The sequence below is a fragment of the Symphodus melops genome (assembly GCF_947650265.1).
Source record: "Symphodus melops genome assembly, chromosome: 20".
In the NCBI taxonomy this organism is placed as follows: domain Eukaryota; kingdom Metazoa; phylum Chordata; class Actinopteri; order Labriformes; family Labridae; genus Symphodus; species Symphodus melops.
Window position 1 is genome coordinate 19250988 of NC_136710.1, and position 10966 is coordinate 19261953.

At 40.6% G+C, this 10966-nt stretch overlaps 2 long non-coding RNA genes across 2 annotated transcripts; both read left to right on the forward strand.

Moving 5' to 3' along the window:
• The first annotated feature begins 679 nt into the window (after positions 1-679).
• LOC306841178 lies at positions 680-1502 on the forward strand. Its single transcript, XR_013781440.1, has 3 exons — positions 680-774; positions 895-986; positions 1179-1502. It is a non-coding gene; the product is annotated as an uncharacterized lncRNA (long non-coding RNA).
• A 7288-nt stretch (positions 1503-8790) lies between these two features.
• On the forward strand, positions 8791-9586 carry LOC306841177. The gene is made up of 3 exons (XR_013781439.1): positions 8791-8895; positions 9016-9107; positions 9299-9586. It is a non-coding gene; the product is annotated as an uncharacterized lncRNA (long non-coding RNA).
• The last annotated feature ends 1380 nt before the right edge of the window (positions 9587-10966 follow it).

A 10966-nucleotide genomic window follows, 5' to 3' on the forward strand; every position in this document is an offset into this window, starting at 1 on the left:
TCACAGTATATAAAATCCCCATCCAGGGGGCTTTCATCAAAAAAATAACACAACATGATGTTAAAGCTGACGGGGAATCATGGGAGTGATTGTCCCTGCTACTCCCCTGACCCCCGACCCCCCTCCTCTCCAAACTACAAGCAAACGGGCGATATCGACTTAGGGAAGAGAATATGTTTACTGACGATGTATCCGAGTGTAATGTACATGAAGTGTTTTATCAGAGCAGCTCATACAGCAGCAGGACAGCATCCTTCAGTAGCAGCTCACACTTCCTTACGTAGCAGTTTTTGACGTGACATCAGGTGTTTCCTTGGCAACAATAAACATCTCATTGTTATCAGAATTCTACATATTATGCAATATGTTCAAAAATTGACTTGGATCAATCATTTCCTTTTTTTCTAACTGTACCTGCAGGGACTCAACAGGATCCTGACTTTGTTCATGTCAGTGAGGGAAAGAGTTGGTCCGACGCTCAGAAGCACTGCAGGGAGAACTACACAGACCTGGCCACTGTGAGGAACTACACTGAGAACCAGAAGATGAAGAGCTCGAAGCGAAGAGGATACTGGGCTTGGATTGGTTTGTACAGAGATCCTGACATTAACTGGTCCAATGGAAGTCTCTCCAATTACACAAACTGGAAAGGAAATCGAACTCCACTAGGCTCCATGAGTGTGATTTGTGGAGCTGCAGAGTTGCCAACATCAGGACAATGGACTGTGTCAGACTGTAAAAATAAATACCCGTTCGTTTGCTACAACTCTCCAGGTAAGTGATAAACTGACTTTCACTTAAAGAGATTGCAGCACTAGATGATGATCATTTGTAATTTATTGTAATGAAGCAGTAACTGGACAGCTCAGTTTCTTCTTTGTTTCTGTGTGACAGTAAAACGGCAGGTGATAAAGATCAGGATGAAGCCAGAGGACTCCACTGTGGATCTGAATGACCCTGCTGTGAAAGCACAGATCCTGAAAAAGGTGAGTCTCCAAACCTTTTTAGAAAACTTTGAATGGTTGTCCAAGTGAGTGATGGGGGGAATGTTTTTCTTCATTTGTGTGTTTGACTGTGTTTCTATCCTGTTAGCCTGCCTGGTGAAACTCATTCAAGCTTCCAACAACAATACAGATTGAAGAAAAAGTTTAGAAATGGTTTCCCTTTGTGTCTTTCAGTTCCAGGACCGGCTGAAGGAGAATGGACTGAGTGGAGTCACCCTGAAGTGGAGAGAGCAGCCTGATGGGAAAGTTTTCCACAAGGAGAAGAAAATGTCAAAGAAGGAGAAGACTGAGCTGTGAAAGTGAACTATAGCTGTACAGTCTGTAATTAGAGATGGGACAGATCTGATCTAATATCAGAATCAATAACTCAAGACCTACCTTTTTAGTCTGGCTTTTAACTTTAAAAAGTCTTTAGAAGAAAAACAATGAAAAGTTTAATCTCTGTAGATGAAATGTACCTGTGTTTAACTTCACTGTAATGAGTGTACAAGGTTTGTGTTTCTTTACTGTCGGCTTTAGACATATATATATATATATATATATATATATATATATATATATATATATATATATATATATATATATATATATATATATATATATATATACACACACTGACAACTATATAACAATATATGACAATATAACTACACACTGACAACTCATTCACTGTTTGCTTCATAATGTTTGGATTACTTTAGATTAGCTTGTCATAGCTGTTGTAGTCTGAAGTGGCTCTCTTAAATAAACTGTTACAGTTTGAGAAAAGTTTGTGATTACTGGTGTGTGTGCATTGTGAAACAAGCTGGGTGCCAGGGATCGTGTACAAATCCATTTCTTTCAATACAGATACTTAATAAACATTCATGATTAAGAAAAATGATCAGTATTAACTGATTAATCAAATCTGACTGATATAAAACTCAACATTTGTGTTGCATGGTGATAGCTCTGCAAAATCCCAACACCTGTAGTGAATTAAGATATTTATATATGTAACTGATAAATAAGCTCCTTATACGGTACTCCATTCGGCCCAGGGGGCTGATGCAGATCTTAAACGCCGTACCTTACGCTCTACTACCTTCCATTTTGGAGGGCAAGTCTTCAGATCGAATTCAGGAGGTTAAATAGGTGGGATGTCATGTGGGATAACTGTCTGTTTATGCCTTTTTGTGTCATGGTGGATCTTTTCAAGACGTTCTTCCAGCTTTGTAATTTTCAAGGTTACGCCTTTTTCTTTGCGACAATGTCTTGACGAACTTGAAGGGTTTTTTTAAAGAACTGTGTTCTTGTGTGTTCCTTCTTCTTCGGAAGTTTCCTCCAGTTCTCTGCTCTTTGCAATGTTGCCAACCAACACTTGATATACCCCTGGAGTAGTGTGAGACCCTCTCTCTCTGCATCAGAGGCGTTCTTCCACTGCTTTCTCAGCTGCCTTCTCTCTCTGACCAGTCTTGAAATCTCTTGCTGTCTCCTCGATTTGGTTGGTGTTGGTGTTGCTTTGTCACTTCTCCTTGTGTCCACTCCAAAACGCTCTTCTCGGTAGTGGTAGATGATGTCGCCCATCCTTTCCAGCATTTTCTCTACTGTGCGCATTTTGAGTGGGAAGTGACTTTCGGCCACTCCACACCTGGTCTGTGCCCTTTCATCTTTTCCTCCTTGGGTTTCTGTAGCTGGGTGGGTTCCTCCACTGGCATTTCTGTGCTTGCATTATCCTCCTTCAATCGACTTATTTGACTGGTTGCTTTGTAAGAAGCAACGTACAATGTGAGGCCCTTGTCTTTGCTCTCTCAAGCACCCTCTCTTTCCCTGGTGGGTCCTCAACCCCTCCACTCCTCAATTTCGCCCATCCACAGGTACATGCCTCATGTGAAGTTTTCTTGCGTGTAGTCGTGTCTGTTCCTAGGTCTCTAACCATGTTGTCAGTCATCGAGCCATCTTGCACCCCGGCTCTCTTAGACTTTCCTATGTTGTCAGCGGTCCTTTCACAGCGGTCACTGGAAGAGTCCAGATATTCAGAATCATGAAACACAGGAGATGATGGAAAACTGTCCATTGTGCCAATGGTTGGTATACACATGACGTTTGCCTCAATGTTTAGAGTGGTGTGAGAGCCCCCTCCCTTTATGATTTCTGCCTCTGTGCACCTCTTTATCCTCTGACTTAAACATGTCAATCGACCGTCCGACGGACGACCGACCAACGGATGATCGACCGACCGTCCGTCTGACCGACCGACCGTCCGTCCGTGCTCAAGTTGCACAACTTAGTACACAGAGCATGCTCAATAAGACAGAGCAGGCTCTATAGAAAAGTCTGCATGTTGTGGATGCTGAACTCATGTCCTCCTCTCTCAACACTCACTGTAAGAACACTTTTCAATAACTATTATACACTATTTCTAAAAAAGTAATCAAAGTGAGACTGGCCTGATATGTCGGGCTGATCATGTGCCAATCTTCTGCTCTCACTCCTGCAAAAGCTTCTTAGTTTGCATCTAGCTCCATCGTTTGCATGAATTTGCCTTTAATACGATCACAGTCAGGTTTGTGACCTTCAGAAGGTCAATACACTTAACCCTAAGAGTAGTTGACTGAATGAGTCAGGGTCCGAAATTAACTTTTTGAAACCCCGGCCAAGGTGGTGGGTAGATAAAATTCACCCGCTGAATTAACAAATTATGTTTTTGTGTCTGATACAGTTGAATCATTCACAGATTAAAGTCACAGATACAATAATTTTATCAGAGCAGGAAATTGAAAATTTGACATTTAAAAAATGTATTTGCAGGCCTTTTTTTTTAACACACAAATATATATATATATATATATATAAGGTCGTTTTCTGTGTTGTTTCTGTGTCAGGCAAACAGAAGGGCACTGTAGACACACTGTCTGCTCGAGTGGCGACAGTCAACCTCATTTGTATTTCCTGTGTGCAGTCCCGCAGACATCCCTTATCTCCTTGAGTTTTAACTTCTCTTTGAGACTCAGACAAACACTCTGTGGGCAGGGTGGGCTTTTTTAGTGGGCTACAGGGCGGGTAAATGTTTTTCAAAAAAGTCATCAGAACTATGTTATAGGTATTAAGTGTGTTTTAAAAGGGGAGCAGGGTGGATCTTGGAAATGCCTATTTAAAAATATAAGTAAAGAAATATATTTTTTAAAGTCTCAATTTCTTTACCTATACAATTGTTAAATCTGTGATTTAATCTATGATTGATTCTACTGAACATAATGCCTTCCCAATTACATGTACTGTAACAGACACAAATACACACATTTTTAATTTCCTTGCTAAAAAAAATACATTTGGCTGGTGAATCATAGGTTTTTTTTATCTATCTATCCGACACCTTGGTTGGTGAGTCAAAAAAGTTAATTTTGGACCCTGCATATGGGACTCATCACAAATTCTGAGCCTGTCTCAATTATTCCAAAATCAGAATACAGACTTATTATTAAAAAGTATCTTCTCAAAAGAGAAGCTCTGGAAGGTATATGCCCTGTTTTTCAACCTCTTTTGGAAACATTTCTGCACCTGCTCCAAATGTTCCAAATCCTTACACCATTTATATCTCAATCTCCAGAAGGCTCAAAATATTTCTCTGTTGTCGATTTGTTGAGCACCTTTTTCTCAGTCCCACAAAGATTCTCAGTAATTTTTTTTTTTTTTACTTTTTGTTGTATGGGACGAGATACACATCCTCTCCATCACTGTACAACGTAGCTTTGTCTCGTAGTTTATCCACTCTGGTTCTGACCCGAGGGTCGGCCCAATTGCACTGTATGTGGATGATCTCCTCCTAGAAGGAGCAGTGCAAAACTGACACTGTTGCTCTGTTGAAACATCTGTTTCAAGACGGCAAGTGCACACATTTCTGGGACACATTCTCACACGTCAGGGTAATTTCTTGTCCTCTTCTAGAATGTCTGCCATTGCAAATACACCTAAACCAGTCACAATGGGATAATGGGATAATGTGATAATGAGATAATGAGCTGGTGTTGAATTTCTTTAGATTTGCATATCAGTGTCTCTGATATCAGTAGAGAGTCTTGACTTCGTGTTCAGTTCACAGAGCACCAAGATGAAGGAGAAGTTCTTGCTGGGTCTTTTGTGTCTCACAGGTCAGTAAACTCTGTTTAATTATAACTGCTTATTATTATACAATCCACAATGTCTTCGGTAATTAAGTTGTTTAAGAGGTGGTCTTTATGATTACATTGGCTGGGTTTTGGTGGCTTGCGTGACTTTTACAAGCCAGGTGGTAGGGATGGGAATTAACAGTAATCTGTGTCCTCGATTACTTGAATTACGTAATGAACTAACAAATTATGTTTGTTTTTTTTAGCATAAACAAGAAAGGGTCCGCCAGACACGGACCTCCTGAATTTTAGGCTTTTGTATAATTACCTCAATGCCCAATATTTAAACTTTACTTTATTTGTACTTTACAATCAATAAATGGCCAAGAAAAGACAACAATTTCAATGTCAAATGCATAAATCAACAGTACGAACCGCTTATATTCATATTTTGTTTTGTTTGAATTTATGTGTTGCTTAACACTCTAGTAAAACAGCCTAAATCATTCATTCATTGTTAAAATGAATAATAAGCTAAAAAACTAAAACAGTTTTTTTAAGCCTGCAGTTTCCCTTGGCACAAAATAATATCACCGATAAGTTGTTCACCTAACTTGATTCAAATAGCCTACAAAAAAAAGTGCTGCTTTGCCTGTGACAGAGGTTTGTGACCCTGTAGAAACCAGCTCTCACAGAACACTTAATTTTAGTGTATGTTTCTTGAAACACAATAAAAAAGTTGCTCTATGCGGGAGGTGGAGATATCAGGGGATGGGATTTTTTTATGACCAGAATCCCACTTGTGACATCACGAGTTTAGAGCATTTGAAACGGATCATTTTTCTCTGTCTTGTAAGATTCATGCCGACCACAAATAAAGGACTGGATGGATTTATTTCACATGTTATGGGTCGGTAGATACTCGGGTTAACCAAAAATCTGTTCAAAAACACTTTGGATTTTTCATAAAATGTCCTCTTTAACTTTATTAATTGAGTAAAGTATGAGTGTGAAGCTAGAGTGTGTGCAAAGCACAGCATCGATTCCCACTCAAGAAGACGCTCTTTTGCCACCCCCATATTACTTGCGTCATGTGCACAAGCACACACGATCATCAAGTGCATGTGGTTAAGCGTGGTTAATACTAAAGTCTGGGTCTGTGTGCTCTAAAGCTGAAGCCTTGGCTGATGGAGTCACATGTTTGTAGCCAAATGCAACGCTTGCACAGGTGTGTGAATGATTGGGTCATTGGCAAGTACTGTAAATTCCAGACTATTGAGCGCACCTGGATACAAGCCGCACCGTCTAAAAATAAGTAAATAATGTATTTGTACATATATAAGCTGCACTTGATTATAAGCCGCAGGTGTCCACGTTGTAACAGAGCTATTTACACAGAAAGACGTGACACAAAAACATTATTTTAACTTTTAATTAAATACGTAGGATACCGGTAACATCCGCAAATACGAAGCCTACTGGAAATCCTTTATTGAACAGTGTCTGTAACACAGCTGATGAAAAAGATCACCGTAATACCGTAATACATTTCACAGGAAAAAGTCCATCCATTCACTGACTCAGAATGATTTCATTACTCACTTCCTCAGTCTCTTTTTCGTTGTTGCTGTCAGTGTCAACTTTACGCGCAGCAGCTCTATTTCCTTCTTTGACAGCCAGGTCGATCGCCGTTAACTTGAAAGCTGCATCATATGCATTTCTCCGTGTGTTTTCCAGGTTAAGGTGCGTGCATGAAGCGCAAAATAACTGATATTAAGATCTGAAGTGACGAGGTCAAATATTTTTGTTGCAGAAGCTCATTGTCCCCCAACAAAATCCATAAATAAGCTGCATCGTTGTAAAACCCGCAGTGTTCAAAACGTGACAAAAAAGTAGCGGCCTATAGTCCGGAATTTACGGTACTCATACCTATCCCTGCCAGGTGGGGTTGCATGTTTTGTTCTACAAATGTGGCTTCGACGATTGTATCTCCACATAAACAGAAACTTTGTACATGAATAGTTGTGTTAAAGCAGCTTTATATCATTAATGTTGTAGGTGCAGCAGAGCACCTGTTTATTTACTGCTTACTGTATGTTCTCCTCACAGGCTGGAACATCTCCTCATGCCTTCCCTTTCAGTACCACTATGTAGCTGAGCCTATGACTTGGACTGAAGCTCAGACCCACTGCAGACAGAAGTACACAGACCTGGCCACTGTTGAAAACTATGAAGAAGTGCAACAACTGAAATCCACAGTTCCATCTCTGCTCGCTGATCATTCTGTCTGGATCGGTCTGTACAGTAAGATCCAGTGGAAATGGTCAGACGGCTACACAGGGAGTGGAGCTGATTACAGGAACTGGCAACCTGGACAAGAACCTGACTTCTGGGGAGGTCAATACTGTGTTCGAATTGTAGGTCATGGAAGATGGGTGGATTTTGTATGCGATGACAGATTTACATTTTTCTGTTACACAGGTAAGAGAGAGATAAACAGGGGCACATCCAGACTTTTTTGCTTTGATTGGCACAACTTGGGCACTGATTGATGGAATGGGATTGAGTATTAGTGCACACAGAAATGATAGGAGTGTAATCTCTTATTTAAAAGAAGGTCCAATATAATTCCATTCTCTAGAGCTAAAATCTGATTCAGGGATGAATCAGATATTGTATGTTTTGCATTGTAATTAGGGTGAGGAGCTCGGTCACCAGGGAGGAGCTCGGAGTAGAGACGCTACTCCTTCACATTGAGAAGAGTTGAGGTGGTTTGGGCATCTGGTCCGGATGCCCCCTGGACGCCTCCCTCGGGAGGTGTTCCAGGCATGGGCCTCGGGGTCAACCCAGGACACGCTGGGTCCACACTATTGCTATTGCTAATATTATTATTATATTCTCAAAATTTTGCGCGCTACTCCTCCCACAGCGTTTGTGTCTCACACACAAGTAAGGTATCAAAGCGAGCGGCTTGGTAGCCACATGGGTGCTATTACTCTGTTGAAACCTCAGGCACACAGTGTGGACACAAATTGAGTTTAAGCAACAGAAATTTGCCCCATTCAAAATAACTGGCAAAAGTTCAAATTCTTGAGAGTATCTGCAAAAGATTTCAGTTTTGGAAACCACCCTGACAATTTCCTAAGGAATTGTCGAGTTTCATTATCGTAATATTGAATGTATAAATCCTGGATGGGGGAAGGTTGACACCGATGATCTTTTCTGCAGTCCTGATTGTCCTTTGCAGTCTGATGTCTGTCCAGTTTGGTTGCAGATCCAAATCAGACAGTGGTAGCGGTGTAGAACATGATCAGAAGCTCCGTGGGCAAGTTGAACTTCCTCAGGAGCTGCTGATCATGTTGCATTTTGTTCCATAATGGACTTTAAAGAAGTTTACCGAACATTTGACTTGGATTAATCATTTCCTTTTTCTCGATCTGTAACTGCAGGGACTCAACAGTATCCTGACTTTGTTTTTGTCAACAAAAGCATGGGTTGGTCCGACGCTCAGAAATACTGCAGGGAGAACTTCACAGACCTGGCCACTGTGAGGAACGACAGTGAGACCCAGACGATCGTGAGCTTGGTGCCAACCGGAACCTTTGCGTGGATTGGTTTGTACAGAGATCCTGACGTGAACTGGTCTAATGGGAGTCTCTCTACATACGCATATTGGAAAATCGGTCCATCTCCATTAGGCTCCACAAGTGTGGTTTGTGGAGCTGCAGAGTTGCCAACATCAGGAACATGGATTGTGTCAGACTGCGAAACGAAATACCCGTTCATTTGCTACGGCTCTCCAGGTAAGTGATAAACTGACTTTCACTTAAAGAGATTGTAGCTTTAAATATTGATCATTTGTAATTTATTATAATGAAGCAGTAACTGGACAGCACAGTTTCTTCTTTGTTTCTGTGTGACAGTAAAACGGCAGGTGATAAAGATCAGGATGAAGCCAGAGGACTCCACTGTGGATCCGAATGACCCTGCTGTGAAAGCACAGATCCTGAAAAAGGTGAGTCTCCAAACCTTTTTAGAAAACTTTGAATGGTTGTCCAAGTGAGTGATGGGGGAATGTTTTTCTTCATTTGTGTGTTTGACAGTGTTTCTATCCTGTTAGCCTGCCAGGTGAAACTCATTCAAGCTTCCAACAACAATACAGATTGAAGAAAAAGTGTAGAAATGGTTTCCCTTTGTATCTTTCAGTTCCAGGACCGGCTGAAGGAGAATGGACTGAGTGGAGTCACCCTGAAGTGGAGAGAGCAGCCTGATGGGAAAGTTTTCCACAAGGAGAAGAAAATGTCAAAGAAGAAAAGACTGAGCTGTGAAAGTGAACTATAGCTGTACAGTCTGTAATTAGAGATGGAACAGATCTGATCTAATATCAGAATCAATAACTCAAGACCTACCTTTTTACTCTGGCTTTTAACTTTAAAAAGTCTTCAGAAGAAAAACAATGAAAAGTTTAATCTCTGTAGATGAAATGAACCTGTGTTTAACTTCACAGTAATGAGTGTACAAGGTTTGTGTTTCTTTACTGTCGGCTTTAGACATATATATATATATATATATATACACACTGACAACTATATAACAATATATGACAATATAACTACACACTGACAACTCATTCACTGTTTGCTTCATGTTTGGATTACTTTAGATTAGCTTGTCATAGCTGTTGTAGTGTGAAGTGGCTCTCTTAAATAAACTGTTACAGTTTGAGAAAAGTTTGTGATTACTGGTGTGTGTGCATTGTAAAACAAGCTGGGTGCCAGGGATTGTGTACAATTCCATTTCTTTCAATACAGATACTTAATAAACATTCATGATTAAGTAAAATGATCAGTATTAACTGATTAATCAAATCTGACTGATATAAAACTCAACATTTGTGTTGCATGGTGATAGCTCTGCAAAATCCCAACACCTGTAGTGAATTAAGATATTTATATATTGTAAGGGGCGCCACGTCTGATGTTTAACTGAAGAAATAAACATTAACTGTAGTAATCATCACTTTTTCTACCTCATTTCAGAATGAGTTCTCAAGAAGTTTAAATCAGAAACAGTCAAAAAGTTCAGTAATGTATTTGAAAAATACATTACTGAATTTAATATAGAAATTATGTATGATGGAAATGATGGAACACATGATTCAAACACATTCAAGATGACAATTCCATGAACCAAAAAACACAAATGTTCATTTGATGAAGAATAAAACGTGTTGATTTGAGACATAAGGTCCTTGAGCAGAGGTTAATAAAATAATATGTAAAGGATATTTACATTAAATAAGTATAACTACAGCTAAAGAAATACAATGAAGTATTTTGGAGAACTTGCACACAAGGATTCTTGCTATGACTTGGTGTTACTATCCCATGATGATCAGCTCAGTCATAATGAAGGAGATGTTCTCTGAGTGGGGTTGGATTAAGAGATTTGGGACTTGACCGCCTGGTGCCACCAGTCCAACACATCATCAGTTGTGTACCACAGAGCCTTAGGGCGTTTCAGCCTTTTCTCACAAGACGCCCTCCTCCGTGGCTGGCCCGCCACAGGCTGATCAGACCTGGGCGTGCGTCACACTGGGGGCACCCTGCGGCCATTTGGCAGCCCAAACGGTCTCCTTTCTCTTCATCCACAACCAATGACTGCTCTTTTCGGCAACATTGGCTAGCTCCTTGAGGGCCTTCTGTTGAGTCTTCCCTCTGATGCCGACCTTCTTCAGGAGCCTTGTGGTGGAACTGGCTACAAATCCCCTACAGCCAACCTCTACTGGTCGCACCTTTACGCTCCAGCCCCGATCCTCTGCATCAACTGCTAAGTTGGCTCTTCCTTTCGTATGCTTCATCAATGGCCTCCTCC